We start from the raw sequence: 5,535 nt of genomic DNA, 5'->3' as shown, positions 1-5,535 counted from the left end.
GATATGGACTTGACCACCAAAACTTAACCTTGTTCACTGATCCATGAATGAGGTCGAGGTCAAGTGAAAACTGTCTGACAGGCATGAGGACCTTGCAAGGTACGCACATACCAAATATAATTATCCTATTACTTATAACAGGAACTTCATAACATAAGGAAATATCCAGGCCTTTCAGGTTCTAAAATGTATCTGGTGAAGCTTAAATACAAAACGGTACGCTGTAGCCACTGCCAGATTGTAATACATGTACCTATTTCTTGCATGCATGTACTTCAACTTTTGTTGCAGGAGGGATAATAAAATTATACTTTAAAGTACATGCATGATTTATTTGTTTCAAATACTTGGCCACTAATCATGCTAATTAAGATTTTTATTTAATTCTAATTCAGACTTTAATAATTTAAGTACAGCAAGCAGTCATTTGACACTAAACAATTGACACGGACTGCACGAGACCCTAATAGTTGGTTAAGATCTTTTTACACACCCTGGACATGCTGGCGGTAGTTAACAATTGCAATGCCAACATAAACTTCAGATGTGATATACTTGTACTGTTTTGTAAATTTCACTGAAACTAGAAATTCACATTATCCATATTGTTATTATATTAAAATGACTGATTATCCACTAATCAAAAGTATTCATGAATTCAGATATGATGCACTATTATTAGTAGTATTCACTGAAACTATGAATTTTCATTATTCCAAATTACTATTTCAAGTGAATAATTATCCTGGGTATTCATGGAATACAGAAACAATGTACATGTATGATTGCACTATTAATATGCACTGCAACTATGAAATTTTGTTATTCCAAATTCACAATTGATCATGATTGATATAGCAAATTAATAATTATCATGATAATCCAAGGTATTTAGTCCTCCAGTAATGTGGTCCTCCTTTAATACAATTTGTAAGTTTCCTATTTGTACAAGGCACAATTTTCTTCTTGTCCAATTTAATCAGAACATCAGATCATCATCATGGAATAATGTTGCATACCGTATTCATTATTTCCAAAAACAATAGATATCTAGCATAAAATAATGAATTAATCCATTGTTTCACAATTTGCAGCTATAAGAGCGACTCAGTGACATCTATATTTCCTATGCATCAAAGTGCACATGTACTAGCAGGCGTCATATATATTCTAAGTGGGAATCATGGTCAAACCAATGCATATTCAGTATGATTCTACAAAATAAAATATACATTTAGACTCGAGTACAGTAAATTTTTAACTACATGTAATAATAAATATATAATACTACATGTATATACATTGTGCAATAATAAGAAAGTCAATTACAATAACTGTATTTACCTAGATAAAACTAGCACTTCTCATTTAATTGACCAAAAAATTCTAGTACTTATACAATTCTATTTTCAAGTGCCTATTAACAAGAAAAATAAATCTTTTAAGGGGGTCTAAATTCTATATAGTGTTGTCTTTTTTCCTGCATTAATGATTTTTTAAGTGTGACTGTGTACTTTCATTGAACATGTTGAAGAGTTACTATCTTATTGAGGCTCTCATCATACTTTATTTCATCAATTCTTTAAAGTCAGACATCATGGACATAGACATAGTTATTCCTCTCTAAAACACAACAGGTTATTTCTTTTGTTCATTTTAATTATGTTAATCATTTAACATGTTTAATATGAAATATATTGATACTACAAACATGACAAAGAAAAGTTTAAGGAATGAAAAAAAAATAATAAATGCACTGTTTTATTCAGATAACTTTTAAAATTTGCATTTTTATATCCACAATAATCATGATTATAGTATATCCTGCTGTTTCATATTTTTCTTAAATTATAATTTGTTTTGAAAAAGTTATCAAAAATTTGATTCAAGATTTTATTCATAACCTCAGACACATACTTGTGTACAAGACATGCAAGAGGACAATTTTAATCATAATTTGTGAACATTATTATAAAATCATATTCAATATACCCATGACAGATTAAATGTCATCCCCAAGGCAATAAACTACTGTGTCTTAATTTGTATATTAGCTACATCATGTATATAACTATAAGAATTTCTGATTATTACCTATCCAGTGTTAATTATATAAAACATCCTGATTATTACCTATTTTAATGTCACATTTGCATGGTCATATTCAGTAAATACAAATATTTTAATTATTTATCATGTTTATTTTGAATTTGAATAAAAAATTTTTTTAGACTAAATTAGTAGATACAACATGTACATGTACAATGCAGTTAACACAGTAAACAGGGGTTAAAAAATCAACTAGCCCGACGCCCTGGACTAGATCAATTACGCCTCGGGCAATTAAAATGTGTAATCCGATATGCCCGACGGACTAGTAACAAAAAATTCTTGACGTTTCCAAAATAGAAAGTGAAAAATCTCTTCATCACTATTCTATGTTAGCCATTTCGATTCAATTAAGTCATTTGTAAGTCATCCGGGATTCCAAGAATTTGAACTGGTTTGTACAGGTCCTTTTGAACATATTTTAAAAATAGAACAAATAACTCTGGCATGTCTGGGTGGCCTGGTATCATGTGTTGATTGCAATTCTCTTACTTTAAATATCGATTTCTAATACCATGGCTGGGGGTATTGTACATTGCTTATCGTGCCAAAAATTTCAATTAACGGTATTGATTGGTATTGACCTGTCTTGTTGCACAGCTCTTGAGCACGAAACCATGCAAAAAAATATTTCTAAATATTTTAGTACGGGAACCCCAGGAACTTCGTCAGTTTCAGAACGAAAAACGGTAGATGAAGGGAGTAACGAGGCTGAAAATTCATCCCCCAAAAATGCTAAATACGACAGGGAAAAGCCGCGGAAAAAAAATAGTGTCCAGGACAGCAGGGCTGTCAAGTCTTTAGTGCGAGACTCACACATGTTCATTCTTATTTGGCGGCATTTTCCTTTGATATATATATTGTTTTTTTCTCTTTGATCTTTACAATTTGGCCAAAAAAATCACGCATTCACTTCCTGAAAAGTTGGCAGAACTGGGACACAATGATTCCCCTGGCAATGTGAACATTGCCGTAAGTTGCCCCAAGCACGCCAATAAAATGTCTGCTTTGAATGTGAGAACAACTAAGTTAGGTTCAAAACAAAGGACACCCACTTTGAATTATACAGCAAACTCTTGATTTTTAAGGCATACTAGAGCTAGCAGGTCAGTTTTGATGGACTAGCAGTTCTTTCAACAGGGCTAGTAAAATCCTGCTGCCAATAAGTCCTGGGCTAGTTAGCTGTAGCAAAATTTTTTAACCCCTGAGTAAATTTTATGACAACTTACTGAATAATATCATATCTACAAAATATTTTTTTTGAGCTTAATAAAATACAATAAAATACTTTAAAAAAGTTTAAACCATGTTAACATAAAAAAATATGCATACAGATAGATTTTTTTATCAGCTGATAAACATGAAAATGATAAAATTGATGAAATTACTAGTAATTCAGCATAAGCATGATAAGAAACACATTTATACGGATACGTACAGGTAAAAATCAGTTGGTTGTTGGTTATAAAATGTCCAGTGACAAGTATTTCATGCAAATTTAGGTCCAGAGTAAGCAATACATTAACGAGGGTGGTAAAGGGGGACCCTCAACACGGAAACACGTGAAATAAAAATGGCAAAAACGTTGCACGTAAAATAAAAATCGGAAAAAACGAAGCACGAGAAATAAAATAGTAAATATTAATGTAAAACGTAAAATAATTTATAAATCAGCCGTTCTTGGAGATCATCTAGCCATTATATATCATGGACATGATGACCCTACAGTCACATTTTAGAGTCCGCTAGTCGCAACTGATTTGAAAGAAAAATGTTATTCATAATAATTAATTTCATAGCAATTTTAAATATTCTGCATTGGAACACATAATTTAAAACAATCTCCTGACTAACCGGGGCTTTGAATTTAATCCCGGCCTTACTTTTAATCAAATGAACGACAAGCACGAGAAATTAAGAGTACCGACACGAAACACGGAAAATAAATAAAGGAGAACACGAGGCACGCACGTCGAGCCAAACACGAGAAAACGAGAAATAAAACTACAAAACACGAAAACCCATGAATTAAAAAGGCGGAAAACTTGCACAAAAATAACCCTTTACCACCCTCATTAACATACAATATGTACACTACATGATGTATAGGTCAGTAGCAGATCCAGAACTTTTCATAAGGGGCCCCTATATAATCAAACAAATTTTTCCCACAAAAAAGGGGAAGATATAGAGTACCCTTTTTTGTATTCCACTCAGGGTGATGTATGCAAACTAAATAGGGGAATAAATGACATACACATGATAAAAGGGGGAGGGGAACGGTGTCCTTTATGACTTTCAATGATTTGTTATGATGCACAACTAACAAGCTCAATTTTCCCTGGAATATGCAACTTTGCACGAGTGTGGTAGTATAGAATGTCGATTCATAGCTATATAGTCTATCGGAGTATCTCATTATGGAATCTGTAGGATCAGTGGCGGATCCAGCCATTTTACATGTTTTAAAAAGGGGAGGTTTCCAACCCAGGACAAAAAAAGGGGGGTTCCAACTGTATGTCCACATTCAATTGCATTGAGCGGCCAAAAGAAGGGGGTTCCAACCCTCGGAACCCTCCCTCTGGACCCGCCAATGAGTTTAAACAAACTGTAAGGTCTGTAAGCTGACAAATGTGCACATTTTCCCTTCAAAATTATGAAACCATGATTATTCCTATTCGATAGACATGCTTTAAAATATTGATAATTTCTACTCACCGATTGTAATTTCCAGCTCAGATTATTGTACATGTGGTCTAACATCTAGTTTTCTGTGTAAAGATGTACTTAGAAGTTTGCCGACCTGAGGTCCGTTTTTTTGCCGACAAAAAATTAAAGAGGGTAAATCGTTTACGGTGAAGAATTGTTTTCCGTTTTTAATGAAACTTGACAGATTTTACTAATTATTTTTTTAATCATCGGAAATGTCCCTCGGGGTGTAATTCGAATTAAAACTGTTTTATTATGCTGTACAATATTGGTACCTTAGTCATAATCTTTAAATTTATTTCAGGTACACCCATAGTACATTTTTTTATTCCGCAGAATCTATCCGGCAAAACTTTTTCAAGTATAAATTTGAATGCATATTGGAATCCATTATCATCTTCTCATTTTTCTGCAATAATATTAAAACTCCATTTTAAACAACAGCTTCTGGTTTTTAAAACCAGTTATGAACGACAGATATTATAAAATAAAAAGTAAGGATATCAAAAGAATTATTTAAAGTCAAACGCACATGACTGCCAAAAATAAACGGACAATGCTACGGCAATAAATGGAAAACGACAAAAGACAAACAACGATCGCAAAATAAATGAATTAACAGCAAAACAAGTTTACAATCGCACAATAGACGATAATAGTATAAGTTATGGACTATTTCACAACTAAATAAAATCTTGAGAGCCGGGTGAGACGTGA

The 5,535-nt window shown here is 32.7% G+C and overlaps 1 long non-coding RNA gene across 1 annotated transcript; it reads right to left on the bottom strand.

Moving 5' to 3' along the window:
• Positions 1 to 363: 363 nt before the first annotated feature.
• LOC139504825 (uncharacterized) lies at positions 364 to 5,062 on the bottom strand. The gene is made up of 2 exons (XR_011659392.1): positions 4,828 to 5,062; positions 364 to 1,214 (listed from the first exon to the last, which is right to left on the bottom strand). It is a non-coding gene; the product is annotated as an uncharacterized lncRNA (long non-coding RNA).
• Between the last annotated feature and the right edge of the window lie 473 nt (positions 5,063 to 5,535).

This window comes from Mytilus edulis, unplaced genomic scaffold (assembly GCF_963676685.1).
Source record: "Mytilus edulis unplaced genomic scaffold, xbMytEdul2.2 SCAFFOLD_953, whole genome shotgun sequence".
In the NCBI taxonomy this organism is placed as follows: domain Eukaryota; kingdom Metazoa; phylum Mollusca; class Bivalvia; order Mytilida; family Mytilidae; genus Mytilus; species Mytilus edulis.
This window is presented reverse-complemented; position numbering and strand designations above follow the sequence as displayed.